At 41.6% G+C, this 24,083-nt stretch overlaps 1 protein-coding gene across 1 annotated transcript in view; it reads right to left on the bottom strand.

Moving 5' to 3' along the window:
• The window catches only part of KCND2 (potassium voltage-gated channel subfamily D member 2), a 294,928-nt gene that overhangs the window by 121,173 nt on the left and 149,672 nt on the right, over positions 1-24,083 (bottom strand). The gene's annotated exons all lie outside the window — the stretch shown is intronic.

The raw sequence follows: 24,083 nt of genomic DNA, 5'->3' as shown, positions 1-24,083 counted from the left end.
TCCATGTACAGCACATTGCAATAGTCCAAATGGGAGGTCACGAGGGCATGAATGACAGTGAGTAGAGCCTCCCGGTCCAGGAATGGGCACAACTGGTGCACAACCTGAAGGTGTGCAAAGGCCCTCTTAGCCATGGCTGCCACCTGCCCTTCCAGCAGGAGCTGTGAGTCCAAGAGGACCCCCAGATTGCACACCATTTCTGTCTGGTGCCACCCCATCCAGGGGCCATCCTGTCCAGGACCAAAGATGGAAAAATTTTGGTGCTGGAAGGCTCAAGCACCCATAGCCACTCAGTCTTGCTTGGGTTGAGCCAAAGCCCATTGAGTCCCATCCAGACCCCTACAGCCTCAAGGCACTGAGACAGGACATCCACAGCATCACTCAGATAGCCTGGGGTGGAGATATAAACCTGGGTATCATCAGCACCAAGATAACCCTGAGGATGAATTAATCAGTTCCCTCCCCCAGGCTCTCACCTGTAGGCAGGTAAACAGACCCTATTCAGGGGAAGAAAACCCTCTCCTACCCCCAAGCCTAGTCTATTTGTTCATGGAGTCTGCAGATTTACAAGTCCATCCATTTGATTCTCCAGCCCGGGGAGAAGGTTAATGGCTGCACGGGTAGATAGGGGGAGGGGAGCCACAGCCATATGGACAAAGCTGAAAACAACACCTCAGCCCAACCTTGCATCTGCTGCAGCCCATTCCCTACCCCCAAAGTCCCTTGATCTTAATTTCCAAATTCCCTCTGTTGCCTCCATCATCACTGCACTGGAGCGCACCATTTCCACACAAGCCAGCTGAAAGTCTCCTCTATTGTCACATGGCCGAAAGCTGCTCAGAGCACCATAGCTGATCCACATGCTGATCTGTGCACTGCAGCTGCTCCACATACCCGGTGCACCCAGTAATCCAGTCCTCTGACTGCTGGCCCCAGGAACACGATGTTCCAGCCAACAGTCCAGCCAGCAACAGCCCAACCATAGAGGTGAGTCCCAGGCACCACATGTAATTCTGCTCCAAACCGCAGCCCAGCTTAATAAGGGAAGCGAATCACATGGGCTCAGTAGGAAGCAGCATCCACTGGGTCCAATAGAAGAAAAGCCCAAATCCACAGAAACTCCACTGTTGTCATGTTCGCTGTTGCAATGTTTGATTTACATCGTAACGTTTCGCATGCCATGGTGCTGACGTGCGTTTTGGTTGGGAGGGAGCTGCTGGGAGACCTTGTACCAGGCTATCTGTTTTCATGGGGATGGAATGTGCTTGGGTTATCGTTTGTGTTCAAGGTCTTTTTACCTGTTGATTAGCAGAACTCGTTAGGGGCACCTGGGATGGGGAATTTGAAATGGTTGTACGGGGGGAGGGCTTACGTTCGCACCGAGGGTTTTTAGTTTGTATTTGGCGCGCTTCTGCTCATTCTTAGCTTTCTTTGTACTTGCACTCTATTCTTAAACAAACCAGATTTGATTCAAGCTCTTGCTTGTGAGTCTGAGTGTGTTTTAGGATAGGCAACCATTACATAAAGCTGAGAATCTTTGTAATTCCCGTTAACTCCTTCCAAGTCTATTCCTTGCGAGGAAATTAGTTAGCGATGACCGAATCAAGACCAACATCCAAGGGGCTGGAACCACAAGCTGGCCCAGCGCTGAAGAGCCCTCTTCCCCCCGACATTTCATTCTACCCAAGGGGCTCCAGCTCAAGCCCTGAGCTGGGGGGATCCAGCGATGAGGGAGAACCCAAGGAAGAGGCGGCTGGGACTTCCTGGAAGTATCAGTTCCCCTTGACTCCCGAGGGAGAGTTGACCAAAGTTGCCCCAGAGAAACGACCTGACACCCAACGAGGGGAAGGATCAGTGACCCCCGAGAGGGTGAGGAGGTTGGAGGCGAAGGTGGAGTTGATGGAAGACCTGCTGAAGACCCTGTCGATTGCAATGGGTGACCAGGAAAGCCGTGACGAGAGTCCTCGCTCCCTGCAGCCCTCCCCCTCCTCTTAGCAGACCTCCCCCCTCCTCCTAGCAGACAGCAGCTGGTGTGAGGCCGGAGGAGACATCACAACAGAGCCTCACCATGGAGAGGGTCCTCTGGGGTGTCCTGGGGCCCTACCACTCAACCCACAACTGGATCCCCTCCAACCAGGAAGGTGGCGGACTTTGCTGTCAAATTCGATGGAGACCCCACCAAACTTTCCTTTTTCATAACCAACATGAAAAACTACATGAAGCAATATGGGTCATGCTTCACCTCTGAAGAGGCTAAGATATTGGCCATCACCCCTAAGCTGAAGTGCAGAGCAGCGGACTGGTATGTCCAACTGACGGAAGCAGACGCTCCTGAGCTCGGGTTGTTCGACGACTTCATGTTCGCCTTGAAGCTGTTTTTTGAAGACCCCCTAGCCAAAGCCAGGGCTAAGGAGGCGCTCCAGGAACTCATCCAAGGACCCAGGTCAGTAGCCGATTATGCCCTTGAATTCAAAGCTTTGGTGGGCAAGGTTCCTGACTGGTCCCAATCAACACTCATCGAGAGATTCAAAGAAGGACTTAACTGAGACGTCCTCAGGTGGGCGCTGGGCAGAGATGACCCGGAATCACTGTACGAGTGGATCTGCCTGGCCGGAAAGGCTGAGCATGCCCAGCGCACCTACATGCAGACCCGTCGAACCGAGAAAACAACAACCCTATTGCGGGGACCCCGGAGCGGAGCAACAGCTGCTCCACCAAGCCACTGAGCAGGAGACGAGGAGAAGGATTGCTGCTATGCGTGAGGGCAGTGCCTCCGTTGTGGGAAAGGAGGCATCGAGCCGCTGAGTGCCTGAAGCTCAAGTCCGGAGAGCGAACAATGAAAGCCCCGGCTAAATCGCCCCAGCTGTCACGCCGAACGACTGCAGCCAAAGGTGCCACTGACCTGGAAGAAGCCCTGTATCTCTATGCAGAGGTTGAAGAGGATGCAAAAGAGCCGGTGGGAAACGCCAGCCACCTGCCCTGAACTGCGCCCTGGGGCAGGTGGAGGAAGATGGGTGTGAGGACGCTATGGTGAGTGCTGATTGCCCCACCCTGGCAGTGAAAGTGAAGCTGGGCTCCCGCACCCGAACCATGGAAGTTTGGGCTCTGGTTGACTCTGGGTGTTCGAGATGCGTCATCCACCTGGATCTAGTGACTGCCCTAGACCTGCCCAGTTTCCCTCTCCAGCAGTCTTTAATCTTTACCCAGCTAGATGGGTCAACAGTGGGAGGGGGTCCAGCAACTCATTTCACTGGGACTGTAGCAATGCAAATGGGCAGCCACAAAGAGGCTTTAAAATTCATCATTGCTCCTGTTGGCGATCCCATGGTAATTCTAGGGATCCCTTGGTTAACTTGGCGAAACCCCTACATAAACTGGCAGCACCAAACCCTTACCTTTAGCGATGGGTTTTACCAAGCCCCTCCAGTGGGGAGACCCTTAAGTGGGGGGGGGGGGGAGCCAGGGCTGCAATTGCAGTGCCACGCCCCAACTTGGCGCAGCTCGAAGGGCTGCCAGACCACTACCGAGACTTTGCAGACGTTTTTGGGGAAATGGAGGCAGACCAACTGCCACCCCATCGTAAAACTGACTGTGCAATCGAGTTGCTCCCCAACATGCAACTGCCTAAACCAAAAATTTACCGCACGAGGATTCATTGAAACTGTGCCAATTCCCCAGTGGGCGCTCCTGTGCTCTTCCAGGAAAAGAAAGAATTTAACCCTCAGACTCTGTACGGACTATCAGGGGTTAAATTCAGTCTCCCTATGTAACAAATATCCTTTGCCTCTAATGAAAGACATGTTAACCCACTTATCAAAAGGGAAATTTTTCTCTAAACTCAACCTCCGTGAAGCCTACTTTCGCATACACATACGGGCTGGAGAGGAGTGGAAAACCGCTTTTAATTGCCCCTTGGGCTCCTTCCAGTACAAGGTCCACCTGTTCGGCTTAGCCGGCGCGCCTGGCGTTTTCATGCAATTGATTAATGAAGTGTTACATGATCACTTATTTAAGGGGGTCTTGGTCTATTTAGATGATGTACTGATCTATTCTGAAACCGAGGAGGAGCATGAATGCCTTCTTAGGCAGGTGTTAGAAAAACTGAGGGCAGCCAAGTTGTATGCCAAACTGTCCAAATGTGAATTTCACAAAACCCAACTAGACTATTTGGGCTATCGAGTCTCTGACAAGGGGATCAAGATGGACCCTGAGAAAATTAGGGCCATCTTAAACTGGGAATGCCCTCGCACCCGATGCCAGCTGCAAAGTTTTCTGGGGTTCAGCAACTATTACTGCCAGTTCATCCAGGGGTTCACTGAAATTGCCTTGCCCCTTACCGACCTGCTTCGCACGAAAGGGTTGGGGGAAACACGTAAGGTCAAACACCCTGGGGCAGTGTTAAATTGGACTCCAGAATGCCAGGCTGCATTCGAGAAACTAAAGACTTTCTTTACTGCAGAACCCATTCTGCGGCACCCTGATCCTGAATGCCCCTTTGTTGTCCAAGTAGATGCCTTGGACTTTTCTATTGGGGCTATATTGCTGCAAAAGGACTCTGACAACATCCTGAAACCCTGCGCTTATCTGTCCAGGAAATTTTCTGAGTCTGAGTGCCGGTGGCATGTTTGGGAAAAGGAGGCTTTTGCTGTTAAAGCTGCTCTAGAGACTTGGCACCACCTCCTTGAGGGGGCTGCCTACCCGTTCGACGTTTGGACGGACCACAGGAATTTGGAGGCTCTCCGCACCCCTCGCCGCCTAAGCCCCAAACAAATTCGCTGGGCTCAATTTTTTAGCCAGTTTAACTTCCAACTGAAGTTCATACCGGGCAAGAAAAACTTTCTAGTGGATGCTTTGTCCCGCTTACCGCAAGACTTTGACCAAACCCCTCAAGTGATTGGTACTGTTCTCTCTTCACCACAACTGGGACTGGCTGCTGTCACCCGAAGCCAAACCCATGCTCCGCCTGCACAGAGCACCACCCCAACCCCAACCCACAAGCAGCCACGCCCTTGTCAATTACAATCAGACTTTCTGCAGGCAGTGAAAACTGACACTTGGTTGCTGGCTAATCGAGACAAAGTCTCCTTTAAGGATGATCTCGCATGGGTCGGCCACCGCCTTTATGTGCCTGAAACTTTGCGAGCTTCACTGTTACAACGATCCCATGATGATAAATTGGCAGGCCATTTCGGGTTCGTCAAAACCGTGCATTTGGTGCGCCGCCAGTTTTGGTGGCCCTCGCTCCAGCGAGATATCAAAGACTATGGTGCCTCTTGCCCTGTCTGTGCCATGTCCAAACAAAAAGTGGGAAAACCACAAGGTCTTCTCCAACCTGTGGCTAACCGATCTCGTCCTTGGGCCGAGTTCTCTTTGGACTTTATTGTTGACCTCCCACCCAGTCAAAAGAAAACTGTCATTTGGGTTGTAAAGGACTTTTTCTCCAAACAAGCGCATTTTATTCCGTGTGCCTCCTTGCCGTCTGCTCAGCAGCTGGCTCGCCACTTTCTATGCCACATCTACCATCTCCACGGATGCCCCTCCCATTTGGTGACTGACCACAGGACACAATTTACCTCCCAATTTTGGCGGGCTTTTTTGAAGCTGATTGGCACCGAACAAGCGTTGTCAATGGCGTCGCATCCAGAGACGGATGGATCTACTGAGATTCTTAACTTCACCCTGGAGGAATTTCTTCGCTCCTACACCAACTACCATCAGGACAATTGGGTCGAACTCCTGCCCTTTGCAGAAGTTGCTTACAACAATGCCGTTCACCAGAGTACTGGGCAGACCCCTTTTTGGGTTGTTTTCGGCCAGGACTTTGTTCCCATTCCTGAATTACCCCAGCACCCGTCTACCTCCTGCTCGGCTTATGATTGGGCTGCGCAGCTGGCTGACTCCTGGCTGATCATTCGGCAGGCTCTGGACGATGCCCAGCCTTCCTACAAACGTCACGCTGACAGACACCGTTCTCCCCAGCACACCTTTAAGGTTGGGGATCAGGTTTACCTCTCCACAAAGTTCATCAAATCCCCTCAGCCTTCAAAGAAGCTTGCCCCTAAATTCATCGGACCATTCCCCATTGTGGCTCTTATCAATCCTGTTACTGTCAAACTCGAGTTGCCTCACAATTTAAAACATTTGCACCCTGTTTTCCATTGCAGCTTGCTCAAGCCAGCTCACTCCTCCACTCACTGTTATCCCCAACCTCCTCCGCCACTCATGATTGATGGCCAGCAACACTTTGAAATCAAAGAGGTCGTTGACTCCCGCAAGCTTCACAACTCCCTGCAGTACCTAGTTCGCTGGACGCACTTCCCCTACCCTGAGTGGGTGCCTGCTCGGCACGTCAATGCTCCTGATTTAGTTCACCGCTTTCACCTAGCTTATCCTTTCAAGCCTGTGGCTTGTCTGTTTCTTTAACCATTATTAATTTTGCTTTGCTTTCTTTTGGGGGGGGGCGGTATGTCACGTTCGCCATTGCAATGTTTGATTTACATCGTAACGTTTCGCATGCCATGGTGCTCACGCGTGTTTTGGTTGGGAGGGAGCTGCTGAGAGATCTTGTACCAGGCTGTCTATCTGTTTTCATGGGGATGGAATGTGTTTGGGTTATCGTTTGTGTTCAAGGTCTTTTTACCCATTGATTAGCAGAACTCATTAGGGGCACCTGGGATGGGGAATTTGAAATGGTTGTACGGGGGGAGGGCTTACATTCACACCGAGGGTTTTTAGTTTGTATTTGGCGCGCTTCTGCTCATTCTCAGCTTTCTTTGTACTTGCACACTATTCTTAAATAAACCAGATTTGATTCAAGCTCTTGCTTGTGAGTCTGAGTGTGTTTTAGGATAGGCAACCATTACAACTGTCTCTTCATCCAACTCTCCAAACTACCAACCTGCTGCAACATATTAAAACAAGCTCCCATTGGGACCCGCTCTACAACACACCCAGCCTTGGCGCCATCTTAATTTATCCAAATATGTGTATAGTATAGTATATACATGTATACTAAACTCATGTATAGTATATATACAAGCATATATATGTATTAACCGAACTCTTCATCTTTTCTTTGGTACTTACTACCTACTAAACCAAGAGAACAATATTGGAATACTTCCTTGAATCTTATTCTAAGTAGAAAATATGCACTCCCTGGAGGTTTAGGCATACTATAAAGCAGTGTTTTTCAACCTTGGCAACATGAAGATGTGTGGACTTCAACTCCCAGAATTCCCTAACCAGCATGGCTGGCTGGGGAATTACGGGAGTTGAAGTCCGCACATCTTAAAGTTGCCAAGGTTGAGAAGCACTGCTATAAAGTATCATTTAGGACTACAGCATGATCCTTACTGAACATCACTGCAGAAAACCAGAGGGCTGCTTTACACACTCACCAAACCAATATTTGCCTTCCAGTTTTACACACAGACACACACAGAGTTTTAATGTCTCTACAACAATGGGGAAGAATGGTGAGAAACAGAAACATGGAAACTCCAGATATACAAAAAGAAACCACAGAGAAGGACGAACAAAAGAAAAGAAGCAGGAGATATTTAATCTTTCATTTTCCTATCAATTCTCTAATCATAAGTCTTATGAATGGCTTTCTTTCTTCAGGCAGAGCACTTAGTGTGTGCATGCTGTGTCATGGCAAATGGATCTGGGGGATGGTTTGCAAGGGAAGGCTCTGGTCAGAGTAAGAATTAAGCTTCCTGCCCTGACGCCAACTGCGTCCCATCATTTAGGGTGGAGAACTAGAGAAAGGGTGAGGAAGAACCACTTATTAGCATCATTCCAACACTGCATTGGAACAGAGAATGAAAACACCTTGACTTTGCTGCAACATCAGAACAATTAGCTGAAAGCCATGCTGCTCAAATTCATTATTTTTCCAAGTTAAATTCATTCCTTCACTTGCCATTTGATAGTGGTGATTCATACCTTTACAGAATGTTTCATAGAATTATAGAGTTAGAAGGGGTGGTTAGGCCATCAAGTTCAAATCCTGCCTAAGGACAAGAATCCAGATTAAAGTACCCCTGAAGTTTAGCATCTGCTTGAACATCCCTCTTGATAACTGTTCAATTGTCAAATTGCTCTTACTATTAGGAAGGCCGTCTTCCTATATGATCACTATTCTGTTACCTGCACTCTGGAAGATCAGAGAATAAATTCCACCTATCTTTTTATGACACACCTTCAGATGCTTTTGAAATGCCATCATATCATTTCTCAGTTGCCTCTTCTCAAGGCTAACAATACCCAACTGTCTTAGTCTTTCTTCATAACACCTAGTTTCCACTCTTCGGAACATCTTCTTTGCCCTTCCCTGTACCTGTTGTACTTTCTTGGCACCTTTCGTGCTAAGAACATGACAAGGTGTTTGAAGTTTGGTCTCACCAATACAGAATATATTCTCTAAAACTGTATTTTCCTTTTTAGCAGATATGCTAGATTGCTGATTCATATTCATCTAGTGATTTACTGTAATTCCCAGGTCTTTTTCATACATCCTAATATCAAACCAGATATTTTTAATTCTATACTTGTACACTTGGTTGTTTTTTTTAATAAGTGTAGAATTTTGCATCTATGTCTGTTACATTTCATTCTGTTACTTTTAACCTAGTTCTCTACCTTGACATCATTTTCCTACTGTCTTTTATACTATTAACTCCTCTCCAGTTTTGTGTAATATGCAAATTTGCTAAACATTCAAGAAATTTCATTAGTAATGAAAATATTGCAGAATACTTGATAAAATATCAAACTTAGTGGCATATTACCTGACACTTCATTCCAATTTGATCATGGCAGGAGGAACTTTGTTAAGTGCTTCCCAGAAGCTACTAAGAAAGTAACCTGATCTAAACATGAAATAAAACTTGTTCTTAAAAAAAACAACAGAAATCATTGGATTGTTTTCAGGATGCTGACTTTTTACTTTTTCTCCTGCTCTTGAATTTTTACAGAAAATTGATCACAGGCTTATTGTCTATAGGTTCCTATATCTTTTTTTTTTTTTTTTGCTTTTTAAAGATAGGATAATGATCCTCTTTTCAGTCATCTGGTATTTCACCCATGTACAAAAGTTTCTTAAAGATAATGGGAATAAAGTTAGCCAGACCATCAGCAATTTTTTTAGTAGTTTTTTTTGTAGGATTCAATCTAGCTGTTTCTGGAGATTTGAATTCATTCAAGGTATGTAGTTATTATAGGATTCTACTCCAAATTATCATTGCTGTAGTTATACAAAAACCCACTTACTTGAAGTCCAAAGAATGAGTCTGATTACATCCAGTTTCCCTGAGCATCAAGAGTTTCAGTGCTACATTATGATTTTCACCCACAGTTTCTATTATTCTATCTACTTAATCTTGTCTATTGTCTATCAGCATCAAGATAGGGATGGTTGATCCTCTTGTGCCTCTTCCATATACCGAAAGATGACGTTGTTAGCAACGCAGGTCAGGAGTTTTCCTAGAAAGACCCAAGGAGAGCAGACTTCGTTTCCAAAGATTTTGGACAATTAATCCCATATTGCTGGACTTCAGGACTTTTGAAAGATCTGTAATTTGCTCTTGGAAAATATTGTCCACATCTTCTCTTTGGTCGGATGGTTGGTTGCACATGTCAACTGAAGTCTTTTTTTCCTTCTCCCACTTACTTTAATGCAGATACTCTTTACAATACTGCTAAGTTATTCACTTGGCTTTGTGAGCACTTGTATAAACTTTTCCCATACTGTGCACCTTCTTCTCCTTTCTATCACACTACTTCCTTTTAAACAACTTGCGTCCTTCCACAGATATATTTCAATCCCACCAGGTCCCTGTTCAACCCATTCAATTATACATTCTTTTCTAGAATATGAAATGAAGCTCATTTTGTTTTTTCCCCATACTCTGAGCATTAGTGAATGTTCTGTCTCATTTTCTAGTCGGTGATTTAACAGACCTCATCAGACCAGCATTTCCACATCCTTCTCTCACACACAAGTCTTTATCTGAGCTTCTGACTGCAGGATTTTCATTTCCAATCCCCAAAAGGTTAAGTCTAAATTCCTGATAAAACTTGCCATGCTTCAGCCAAACAAAGGTTTTGAGGTGCAACCCTTTTGAGATGCAATCCATCTCATGCCAGCAGTCCATCATCTAAGTCAGATTATGGTCCCAGAAACCAAATATTTCCTGGCCGTACTATTTGAACACCCAGTCATTTCTTGTAATATTTTCTCCCTTTTCAGGCTTCTTCTGTGGACTGGAAAGATGGATGGGACCATCACTTGAACGCCCAATGTCTTGACCTTCATTCCTAGAACCTCAAAGTCTATGGTGATACATCTGCATTATCATGGTTTGTACTGTCATGTCCCTGCATGGATTAGCAGAAAGGGATATTGTTAGTGTACTTGGTAAGGCTGGGAACTTACTTTGCCACTTCCCTCACCCTTGCTTCTGGCAGACAACATCCTTCATGATCCAATAAGTCTAGTCATTACACATTTGCTTCTATTCCTCGTGGTGATGAATCGCTATGTACAACAATATTTCTCTTTGTCTTCTCTGCCCTTCAGAGATTGGCTGATCTATCTTTTTTTCCTTCAGTTTCCATTCTTCCTCTTCCTCTTCTTCTTCCTCTTCCTTTTCCTCCTCCTCAGAAGGCTCAGAGCCTGCTTATTCTGAGAGGGATTGAAAGTTATTTCTGAATTTTAATGCAAAATATATTTATATCTTTAGCTTCTGGTAGTTGCTATCTTCCCTTGGGCTTGCTCTCTCCCTTACAGAAAGTTGCTTTCTGTGTTAGTTCCTTTTGCAATGCCTCTTTTTCTTTGATATGATCAATCTAGAAATTCTATCAGCTGAAGGTAACTGTTCTCTGTTTAAATCTGTACTTATTTTTCAAGCATCACTATATGCATGCACTTGCTATAAAAATATGGTAGATTGTTTTCTGGCTGGAAAACAAACATGCCACAAACATTAGGTCATATTAATTTTAATTTCTTCTTGTTCTATTATCAGACCCAACAGAGAAGAAATTTGTTAGAGAGCTCCACCCTGAACTCCCCTGCTAAGCTGCTCTTTCAAATTTCTGTTAGTTGTCCCCTTGCTCTGGAAATTGGCTGTCTTCTACATTCTCCACAACAGCCACTGCTTAGTCAGCAGGAAGCAGTCACTCAGATATTCACAATGGTAATCAGCAATTCTAAGGTCACACCATTGCAATCAGCAGCTATTCAAAAAATTGATCTTTTCACTCTACACAGCTGAACGCACAATTCTTCAAAACATACATATTTTGGGTTCACCATCCTTATCTTGTTTCTTCCTCCTGCCACCAACCCCCCTTTCTGCTTGCTCAGTAAAGTCGGAATGTGCAGTTCTATCATGTGGTCTCTTTATGTGGACAAACGTGTGGGAGGGGGAACGGTCTGTCCCCTATCACAAGTGGTTTCTTGAATTGCGAGAAGACAAGGAAGCAATTCAACCCAAACTGCAGTAGAGGGCCCCTTGACTGGTTCTGCTGAAAGACTAGTGTCATTTGGTTCTTCCTTTTTCAAGCACACACATTCCAAAATGAACACTGTAGAAACTTCAGGTTTTATTTCTTTTCTATTTCCATCCCCAGGTTTAACTGTATAGAATGTGATACCACATCTTGCTTTTGGTTTACAGTTTCGAATGGTTCAATGGTTAAAATAAACCTAATCAGGGCAAACCCTGGAGATATGTCAGCAATAGTAATAAATAAATTTTAAATTTTTAACCCTTTAGCCTTCACATATTGGAACTATCTTTTTACCCCCAAAATACAGAACATTAGTAACTTTTTCAGTGAACTCTTCTCTAATGCCCATCCTTCCTATTTCTCTCTTGCTGTGTCTTATTGTTTTTTTCCATGATGCAACTGATATAAATTATCAAACTGTGCTTTATTGTAGAAGAGATTGCAGATGGCAGGCTGTTTGACAAGTCAATTCCCTTTTTGCCATGTTTTCTTGATTTGCTTAATCTATTTCTTGCTATATGTTGTTTATTTATTCAAGTGCTACAAGCTACCTTTAAAGTGCAACTCATGGGATATCCCAGTGCTCAATGAGAAATGAAAGTGCTTTCTTTAGAGCAAGATATTGAAAAAGCCACCAAGTCTTACCTAAATGAAATAGTTGCAGTATCCTATCAAAGATTTTTCAAAGGGATTGGTACAATATATACAGCATAGAAAAAAATCAACATGCAATGCCCTTGTTAACAAGATGAAGTGTCCAACTAAAACATAGTACAGTATCTGTTTATGAAGACCAGGGTAAACCTTTGCTGGCTGGAAGCTAAATTTAATATTTCTATGATGTGGCTGATGGCTACAGGGGTAGGGAATGATGGAAAGATGCATTATACAGATGCTCTGTTCTTAATTTTTCCAAGATTTATTTGCATGGATGGAGATTTCTCACTGTACAAAGCCCAAACCAGGAATTCTTTACTGGAGAACAACAATAGCATCAGCATCAGCAACAACTAAGTAGAAAAAGAAAGTAACACATAAGCAGCAATCTAGGTTGAAGAGGAGTGGAGTCTTAAGCTCCAACCCATAACAGAAAAGTGACTGGGTTACAGTCACTTCTCTTTTCTACTTTAGTTGTTTGTAAAATAATGGCTGAGCCTTCAGAAGAAGGGATTGCAGCTTGCTGCTAAAACAGCTTAATAGCTTTCCACCACACACGTCTTTGAGGGTCTCTACCATTTCTCAAAGGGAGAAAAGCTATTAGTATTCTCTGGATCACTGCAACTATCTTCTTCCTATTTTTCTTGGATTATCACATAATGCTCTGTTAATCTTTGGCCAAAACTCAGCAGTTATGATTATTCTCTCTTCTCATACAGTTCTCCTTTAAGCAGCTAATAGTAATTGCACACAAGCTAAATATCAAACAAATTTATTTAAGATCACTCATACTGCAGGAAGGATGTACGCAGCTCTGGGTCTCTGCTTTGACTGAAATTCCTCATATCCTTTAAGCACTTAATACCAGTTCTACTGATGTAAGGGCTCCTAATTAGAAGATTCTCCCCTTTTCTCTAGTCAGTTAATTCTTCCAACACGTTCAGGAGAATAAGGGTGGAATTCATCTAATTGTTCCTGGAGAAAAGAAAAATGAGGTTGGGTGGGTTGTCTAGTTTATAAAAGAGATCAATGACATTCTAATACCACAGGGAAATTTCCCTCCATCTACTAAAACCATTTTAATCCACTTTGATTTGTTGACAGACAAGAATTTGCTGTTCTGCTGACTTCTTTTCTACCAAGTTGTACATTCTTTAGCAAAATGCTTTTTTGCCAATGTGAGCTACAGCAGGATATGAAGGATGGAAAGAGAAAGCTGGCTGTGCAGCTCAAAAATAATGTGAGGAGGCCCCATTGCATTAGTCAGAAAGGGTGTGGACTGAGAAGCTGAAATAGACAATCAAAACATTGTCATATCCTTTTTTTTTTACATCTGGGTGATGCATAATTAAATGGGGCAGGATTTGACCACACCTGCCATCTTGACTTTTTTTTGTTACCCCTTCTGCTGCAGAGGCCCCTGGATGCAAAAGCAAAGATGAAGGGACAGTACTGCATTTGCTGCAAATACAGCCTGGGTTCCAGCAAAATACTGAGCCACAAACTAATTAACCATATGTAACACCAAAATGTTGTGTGAACTTGGCTTATGTAGTTTATTTGTGATTTGTCACAAATCACAAATAAACTACATAAGTGAATCCTTAATAATGATTTTAGTAAACCATGGTTTGGTTAACCATGGATAAATAGTCCCTCCAGAGGGAGGAGATGGGCGGTGACAAATTTGATCAATAAATATCAATAAAAATAAATATTGCTCTGGCTCATTGAATCAGAAATGGTTTTGACCATTCTGGTCCCTATCACCCCACATCCTTTTAACCATCTTATTAATCTATCATTATCACCCTTCTCCATTATTTCAGGGCATGCTTTGGCTTATGGTCCAATGACTGCCCCATCGTGATATCAAACCCAAAGACAGTGAAAACATGGGAGTCAATTTTTGGATGAAAGCAAATGAGAAATGTTTCAAGTATCTCTGTTGTCTTACGCTATTTTTGAATGGGTCAGTAAAGACCAGTGCAATGCATCTTGAAGTAGATGATGAAAAGTTAAAATGCAGGCCATGATACAAAAAAGTTAAGGGTATAATTCACAACTGTAAATTGAACCTCAGAGGTTTATAGTTGAAAGTTGTATCTACTCTTTTTATGAGAAGGTCAGACTCTCCCACTTTATCTCTAAGAGAACCTAAGGGAACAAAAGCTCAAACTGGATCTGAATGAAAGCATAGTAATTTCACATCAGTGTCTTCCTGGAAGGCATTATGACTCAGTTTCTAATTAGTCATTTTGCTATATCACTCTAACCTGCCCACCCTCAATTTTAAAAATCAATCTACAATTTACCTCCGCTGTCTACTGGTTTTCCTTGGAAAAAGCATTTAAAAGATTATGGGAAATTAAAAACTAATGAAGTCTGCAGCCTACTTGGACAGCATTAGTATCCACATATACCAGCTGTACTTTCTATGGTGATTTTCCCCTTAACCCTTCCTATTGATCTGCATCACAGTGTTTACTCCCCCAAAGCTGCTATCATAAACCAGAGATACAAAGGAAGTTTTACAAGAAATATATATCCCTATATTTAACATATTCAGAGAATTTGGAGACCAGTCATCTAGACACATAATTCATCCATCAAACCTCTGTCTCTCTTCTCATCCTAATATATAGGGCATTCTTAACAATCAATACTGGTCACAGTAAATACTATTTCACAGAGAGCTGAATTGTATATAAATATGATTATGCCCCCATAATTCTATGATTATAAACATGATCCCATGTTTAAAGCATACCATCAACTATCATGATAAATTATTAAATAATATTTCTATCAAAGATATTTAATGTAGGATAAATAAATAAAACATATAGGAGTTTGAATCAGCTAACCCTAGCCTTCAGTATATTTAAGGATACTCAGTACTCGTGATTCAGGAGGTCTTGCTTTTAGAAGCTTTAACCAAAAAGTGGAAACACTGTTTTTCTGTATAAGACAATGCCTAGAGTTTTTAGGGGTGGGGGAATCTGAAACTGGAAGAAAGGAGCTCAGGGATTTTCCACCAGCTTGAGTGGTTAGATCTTTAAGATATCGTTGAGATTCTTGTTCAAGATAACCAATTCTACTGAAGGAGCCTATGATAAAGGATTGCTAGGTCATACGTTTGTAAAGTCTGGATGTCAGATCCAAATACTTCTTTTGAGTAAAGTGTTCTTTATTGATTGATACACATGTTAACACTGATCCTTCTTATTACCATAGCCAGTCTGGGTATGGCATAACAAGCAGCAGCAGCTTCAGCAGAAGTGGCTAGTGAAGCAGAAGGCACAATTATGATTATGAGGTGCACCTTCTTAATTTTTTGAAGATGGTAAGCTAGCAAGCTAAAAGTCACTTATGGGCATAAACAGAATGATACTAAGATAACATGTAGTATCATGAACAACCTCATGCATTACATTAGTAGAGAATAAAATGCCAACTTATTTTGATTAATTTTTGTGCTTCAGGGAAGTGAAGCGGGGGAGAGAGACTTTCCACTGTTGTCTGTTGAAAGTCAGAATATTACCCAGCGTGTTTGCTCAGCAAAATAGTGTTGACATGTGGATTTTAAAAGCATTTTCCAATAATACGAAGGGTAACAAAAATGCCAAATTCAGTTAAAATGATTTGATGCTTTTGATGAAACTGAAGAGGTGCTTCTCTAAGGTAATTTATGAAAAAGGGGAAAAAATGTCTGTATTAATTCAGTGCAAGCTAGAGTTTTCCATGTATTAAAAAGAAAACTCCTTACGATTCTGAGTTTGTAAAAAATATGTGTTGTAAAATGAAAGAAATTGAGAAGAGATAAACTGATGGCATTTTAAGACTCCAGAAATATTTTGAGATACTCAGATCAGATATCCATGTGTGTGTGTGTGTGTGTATGTTTGTGTGTGTGTGTGTGTGAGAGAGAGAGAGACAGAGAGAGAGAGAAATACATCTAGAGCAGAGGCATTCATCTTACAATGAGCTTAGATTTAATATTCTATTGATGGAGGTGAATCTGGAAGGTTAATACCTACTAGTTTTTAAAATTCATGCAAACACCTTCAACCAGATGTAAGAGGATTTATGAATTAAGAGGCAACTGACATTATAAGCCATTCCTGCTGACAGTAGAAGAAATTCACTTTTTTCGTTTTAATTTCACTTATTGTTCTAGGTTAGGTTAATGGAACATTACATTGCATTTGTTGTTGATCTTTTGTTTTAATTTGAGTAAAGGGAGAAGTGTATTAAATTGAAGGTGTTTATTGTATTATAGTTGGACTGTCTAAGTATCTGTTTTATCTGATACTTTTAAAATTAAATTTTAATTGTTGTTACTTACTGATACTTTATGTTGTATTTTAAATACAGGCAGACTACTTGCCAGGAGTATGTAGGTTTAAATTTGACAATAAATAAAAAATATGATGGCTTTCTGGATTCAAATAGGGTTTTAAAGGTAAAAATTAGAGAATCATACATAACTCTATGATCCAGGCCAAACTGAGCATCTTTACACTGTATTTTAATTAATGTTAATGTGATGAACAATTGAGAGCCAGTTTGATGTTGTGGTTAAGGCATCAGGCTAGAAACCAGGAGACCGTGAGTTCTAGTCCCACCTTAGGCATGAAGACAGCTTGCTGACTTTGGCCAATCACTGTCTCTCAGCCCTAGGAAGGAGGCAATGGCAAAGCACTTCTGAAAGACCTTGCCAAGAAAACTGCAGAGACTTGTCCAGGCAGTCTCCAAAAATCAGACATGACTGAATGGACTAAAAAGTAAAGAACAATTATGAACAGAGAAAGTATGGATAGGCAATTTTCAGTAAGATGAAAAATAAAGCAAATAATCAAGTAACTCAGATAATTATTTTACACTGATGTGAAATACCCTTAAATTTAATTTTTCAGACTGAATACCTGGAAAGGCTATGTGATTTACAGAAAGTTTTTTGCACTTCTAATGTGAACATCAACTCTTCTTTTGCCTCTTAAAACTACAAGGATGTCATGAAGCAAACCTCCTTCCAAACAGATTTCACGGATTCTTCTGTTTAGTCCCCACTCCAGCCTCTGGATCAAACTGGGATTCATTTTTACTTTGTTATGGCTGAAGAATGTTGCAAGGGGGCCATATTTCTACACTGTTTTGAATCAGCCTCTCTATCCTAGTTGGCCTCCTTATTGCAGCTACAGTATGGTTGCTTTTGATTCACTTGTCTCTCCCTTTGGCTTCCCTCACTTCCCAAAGAAAGTTAATTCCTTGCCTCTGTTCTTCTCTGTAGGTCTTTGCTGAGAGTAGGCTGGTAAAACAAATCAAGTTATGTTTATGAATATATTCATATATTGCATTTTTGTCAAAATGGCACATTCTACCCCTAAAATATTGATGCAGCACAGGTAACATCAGTGAATGGAGTCATCTTCCTTTGCTTGAACACATCCAGTAAAAGGGAGCCTACTACCTCTGTAATTGGCTCTATTGTTAAACTGCTTTTATTGTTGGAAAGTATTTTTCCCCCTAATATTGAACTGGAATCTGCCTTCTTGTAACTTAAATCCATTATCCATATCCTACACTCTGAAACAAAAGAGAATAGGTTCTGACCTTCTTTTACATTCTTTTATGCTCAGCTGTCTTTTTTTCAAGGCTAGACATATCTAGTTTATTCCCACTTTCTGTAAGGCTTAGCTTACAGTCCCTTAATAAAGTTTGATGCCATTCTTGAAACTGGTCCAGATGCTCTGAATGTTTGAAGTGTGTTGCCCAGAACTGAACACAATCCTCTAGAGTTTGATCAAAGCAGAATAAACTGGAATGATGACTTCCCATGATTTGGAAATTATACTTCTGTTGATACAGCCTAAAAGGATATTTGATTTTTTTGCAGACACAACACACTGCTGGCTCATATTAAAATTGCAATCAACTATTATCCCACAATCTTTTTCAAAAGTACTATTATCAATTATCATGCTGTTACTGGCTGCCAATAATGGATGCAACTTAAGGAGCTGGTTTTGATGTATAACGTCCTACATGGCTTCGTACCTAGGTATCTGCAAGACCACTTAGGTAAAGGTAAAGGTTTCCCTTGACATTAAGTCCAGTCGTGTCCGACTCTAGGGGGCGGTGCTCATCTCCATTTCAAAGCCAAAGAGCCGCCGTTTGTCCGTAGACACTTCTGTGGTCATGTGGCCAGCATGACAGTCACAGAACGCCGTTGCCTGCCTGCCAAAGTGGAACCTATTAATCTACTCACATTGGCATGTTTTCAAACTGCTAGGTTGGCAGGAGGCAAAACCACTTACAGTTCATTTAAACCACCATATGAATAGGAAAATTGCATTTAAAAATCACATGTAAGGGCTAAATAAAAGATACAGGAAAATTACATACAAAAAAGAACATACACAAGGAGGTTGTTTAGAAAACATCACATATTCTGAGTTTGTATAGAAAAAAAAAAGTACATTGGAGATAATTGTATCAATCATGGCAAATATTCATTGTAGAAAAATATATCCTCAATCCATGCAAAGTTGTGTAATTTTTACCAAAAATGCTATCCATTTATTTGAAATGGAATAATATATACTGACATAGGCTGTATTTCTTCTTACCTGACTCATGGAATAGGTAGCAACAATACGGTAAAAGAGCAAGAACACTATGGGACTTTAGGTACAATATGTAACATAATAATGCTAGATTCATTAGGAAGAAAACCTCAAAAAAACCAAGATTATGGCAACCAGCTTCATTGATAAATGACAAATAGAGGGAGAAAATGTAGAAGCAGTGAAAGACTTTGTATTCCTAGGTGCAAAGATTACTGCAGATGCTGACTGCAGTCAGGAAATCAGAAGACGCTTAATCCTTGGGAGAAGAGCAATGACAAATCTCGATAAAATAGTTAAGAGCAGAGACATCACACTGACAACAAAGGTCCGCATAGTTAAAGCAATGGTGTTCCCCGTAGTAACATATGGCTGCGAGAGCTGGACCATAAGGAAGGCTGAGAGAAGGAAGATAGATGCTTTTGAACTGTGGTGTTGGAGGAAAATTCTGAGAGTGCCTTGGACTGCAAGAAAAACAAACCAGTCCATCCTCCAGGAAATAAAGCCAGACTGCTCACTTGAGGGAATGATATTAAAGGCAAAACTGAAATACTTTGGCCACATAATGAGAAGACAGGACACCCTGGAGAAGATGGTGATGCTAGGGAGAGTGGAAGGCAAAAGGAAGAGGGGCCGTCCAAGGGCAAGGTGGATGGATGATATTCAAGAGGTGACGGACTCGTCCCTGGGGGAGCTGGGGGTGTTGACAACCGACAGGAAGCTCTGGCGTGGACTGGTCCATGAAGTCACAAAGAGTCAGAAGTGACTAAACGAATAAACAACAGCATTAGGAAGAATATAACTAAAGTTCTGACTTCTACCTGCAGTAAGCTCTACGGAGTAACTGTTTCTCATATAAAGCATATAATCTTTACCAAAAGATCTTGAGCAATCTGAAGCATTTTTACCTTTTAATTACACATTTGAGCAAAGTAAAAATCTCATCAAAGAGAAGGAAGTAATTATTCAGCTTCTTCACTACAATTTTAATGCAGCTTGAAGGTTTGGTAACATCTTATTCACTTTCCAAAGCAGGGAATATGCATCAGTTATTGTGGTAATCTGGTTAAAGAAGTTGCTGCTTTTGCTTTTCTTTGTTCCTTAAAAAGGTTACAATCTGCACATCCCCATATTCTTCTCTTGTATAACACAATGCTGTATACTTAAACAGTCAAGCAGGATATCAACCTGACTATCTTATCCTCTATCCACACCCTTACATGTGTTGGGTTTCCCAGTCATGATACTTGGTCATGCTTCATGGCACGTGTGTAAATTCCAACACATCTGAAAGACACACTGATTGAAGAAGGCTACTCTATCTTGGGTTTTATAAAGAAGCCATAGAAAAGCAATGCTTCTTGCTATTAGAAACCCAAGCTGTACAAAAAGTTAAGATGTTATTACTAAGAAAAGTCCTGGTTCTATCCTGCCAATAGCAGGTTAGTAACACAGGAATCTCTGCTTAAATAGATGAATTTGGCTTTAGCTGCATTGTTTCTATTAACATTAATGACAACAGTGGATCTAAAAAGCCATCAATATCAGTCTGAAAATGCCCTGGCTAAAATATGTTTTTCATTTCTTGCATATTTCATTTCACATCTGTAAGGTTGGGAAATTTATGTGAATTTGCTTTAATAATGATCAAATGTCTTTTGTTGTGTCCCTAATTTTTTTTTATTTACAGTGACAACTTGTTTATTCCTACCAGTATGTAAGGTTATTTAGGAATAAAAATGTAAAATATTCATTGGCTGGTTTGTAGAGAAACTAATTATATTCAGTAACTAAATTTGTTATTTCAACAGCAAAACACTGTGCGTTCCTCAGGAATATGATAGTCATCTCTGCCCTGCCCCCAAGGTAATTAGGCGTGGGGTCTAAAATTATTTTGTAATGCCAATTTTCAGCATGTAGTTTTCGTTTTTAGTGGTGGCATACTTGGGGTCATTTGAAATAAAACTTATTTTGTTTAAGTGTAGCATAAACTGCATATTACAATATTCCCAACACTACTTAAGAACACTGGCAGAAGGAAAGATTTTTGGTAGGCAAGTAAGGAAGAACTTGGAAACATCTGCAATATTCTATTCTATTTGTGATTCTATTTTTATTTTTCCAGATCATCTAGTGTGCTGGCCATCACTAGATCCATCTTCTTATATCAGATTATAACTATGTACGTAAAAATCAGCTTATTTGAAAAATTATCCTTTTCAAAATTGTCCTTTTTATGGCTATGACAGTGATCTTGGTTTTTATTCTGGCTATTTTCCCCCTGATTTAGAAGCAAAGGGTTGCTCATTCCAATTTATGGGATAGTCTTATCTTCACTGTTTATACCAAAGGCATCTGGGGCTACATTTAAATGATTTAATAAAGTCAAAATACATACATTAAAAATAAGACAATTAGGTGCCCTAGTGATGTGAAAATGCCCAAGAAAGGTCATGTTCTAGTCTCTGTATCTATGTAACCAGAATAAGTTATTCACTGTGTGGGTGGGTAGGTGAGAGATCATTAGAAATTCTGAAAAATATACCAATAATAGCTGTTAAGAATGTGACAGATTCCCCATGCAAATGGCATAACTGCCAATTTACGCTTCTGAATCCTATACAGAAAACCAAGTACATCTGTATTTTATGTTTACATGAATTTAAAGTACTGCATCTGATTAGAACACTGTTCATTTAAAAAACAAAATACTGATAAATTGGATACAAACAGCAAAAATTCTAATTCAAAGCAGGATTTATTCATACAAACCTAGGTCTGCCATCTTATAATCTGATATCTGAGGGAAGATAGGACTTCACAGCCCCATCTTAGCTGCTGCTGAAATTGCTCTCTGACATCAGAGCACCAACATTTTCTGTGGTCAGAAAAGGACATTTCTGGAGGAAATATATTCAGCCTTATAGCCGTCATTTTAGGTTCCCTTTCATTACAACTCATAAAAAGGAAATAATCAAAATAAAGGGAAAAACAATTCTTCAAACTCCCATCTATTTGTGCTCTTCTAGCAGGGTTATGGGTAAAACGATTTTGTTGTTATTTCCAATTTCCATCACATCCACAGAAATATTTTGCTTGTGTCTTTTAGTTAGCTCAGTTGTGGTAGGAGAAAACCTTTCTTTAAGGCTGTGGAATTGTTTACTGCCACTTTTGCTGCCTTCCTTGATACCTGATGTGTGGAACAGAAAGAATTTGTGGGTGAATGCTCTGTGAACTCTCAGTATTTTGCAAATTGCACTTGCAAAAGCCCCCCCCTTTTTTTGAATTCACACCTGGGGTGCTTGTTCCCAAGAAGATTTTAGGGCTGTAGAGAGTCCATATCATTGAGAGACTTGAAATGGCCACAATTCTATACAGATTTCCATAGAAATAGTCTGATTTGGCTTGATGCCAACATCCAGGATGTGATTTGGGAAATTGGACCTTCATTCTCCCATTGTCTAGTGTGAAACAAACACAAATTGCTATAAATTTGGGGCTTTCAACAGAATAGTATGAAGCGTTCAGATAAGCTGGAACAGTATGAGGACCAAAGCATGCCAAATTTCATAGAGATCAATGCCAAGATTTAAACGGTACTTCTAACATTGTTTTGGGGTAGAGTGAGATAAAATTTGTAGCAATAGAAATTCCTTCTTTGAAGAAAATCTGTGCCAAATATCAGACTAATAGATTGAAGGATTTTATGTAAATTTGAAAAAAATTATGATAAAATGGGATTGCACAAAGAAATGCATGTCTATCAATAGCTGGGAATCCTTACAACTACAGGACAGGTAGTAGAAGGTGATTGAGATGGGTGAAACCTACAATAGAATGAATTGGTTCTTTTCTATTTTACATGTAGTCCTCATTTAATCATGGCAACTGAGCCCGGAATTTCCATCACTAAGCAATGCAGTTGTAAAGCGAGATGGCATCACTTAGCAACGGCAATCCTGGCAATTGCCCCTTGCATTAAGTGAATTTTCTGGGTGGTTAGCCTGAGCACCCACCCCAATCCAAGCCATTCCGGGCTTGGTTCCTCCCAGCCCAGAACACTACCTTCAACTCCCCCCACCCGCCTATCTTCTCTCCATCTCTGCCCTTTTGAAAGCCCTGCACCCAGCCTTGCAGGGTGGCAAGACTTGACACTACCTAGTTCACTTGTAGATTAAGTTGGAAGGGGGGAGGCTCTTTCAGACTTGCAAGGTTCTGTTACTACAACTCTATAATAAGAGTAGTATTAGTATTAATAACTTTGGTTTCCTAGTTTAGTCTACCTCAAAGGGCCAACAGATTGCAGTAATCCAAATAAGAGGTGATGAAGGCATGACTGGCCTTGTATACTGCCTCCCAATACAGGAATGGGTACAGTTGGTCCATAAGATGGATTTGGTCCATAAGACGGACTTGTGCAAAAGCACTTCAAGCCATGGCTGCCACATGCTTTTCATGCAGGATCTGTGAGTCTAGGCGGATTCCCAAATTGTGTACTTGGTCTGTCTGGAAGAATGCAACTCCGTTCAGAACCAACAACAGAAAATATCTGGATGTAGGAGGCCTCAAAATTCACTCTTGTTGTGGATTGCTAGAGTTGGGCCTGAGATTGTTTCTCTCAATCAAAATTCTTACAACTTCCACTACAAACTTTGATGGTATTGCTTGGGCAAACAGGGGCTTGCATGTCTAATTGGATATCAACAATATACTGACAATATCAGCCTACCACACCCAGTGGTCTCATATAAACATTAAACTGGAATGGAGAGAGAATGAAGCCCTGAGGCGCCCTACAAAACATGGGTCGAGGGCTGGACCTCTCCTCCTCCCCCATCAGCACCAACTGGAACCAGCCCTGCAGAAAGGAGGAGAACCATAGTAGTATTTCTGACTTCCAAACCCCTGAGCTAGCCCATAAGGATACCATGATCAATGGCATTGAAGGCCACTGAGAGATCAGGAGGTCTAGCATAAATTCACTGCCCTCATTCTGGTTCAAGCACAGGTTATCCACAAGCACAAACAATACTATCTCAGTACTGTGTCCAGGCCTGAAACCAGACTGAAAGGGATCCTAGTAATCCATTTCTTTCAGAGCCTCTAAAGCTGCAACCCAACTATCTTCTCCACAACTTTCCTGTAAAATGACAGGTTGGAAACAGGTCAGAAAACATCCAACACTGTTGGGTCCTGGGTCCTGGAATCTGTCCTGAAGAGGAGGTAAAAGCCACCCTCAACAGATGCCCACACAGCTAGTCATTGATTAGTTGATTG

Source organism: Candoia aspera, chromosome 7 (assembly GCF_035149785.1).
Source record: "Candoia aspera isolate rCanAsp1 chromosome 7, rCanAsp1.hap2, whole genome shotgun sequence".
Taxonomy (NCBI): domain Eukaryota; kingdom Metazoa; phylum Chordata; class Lepidosauria; order Squamata; family Boidae; genus Candoia; species Candoia aspera.
The sequence above is the reverse complement of the archived record's forward strand: the minus strand, read 5'-3'. Positions and strand labels throughout refer to the sequence as shown.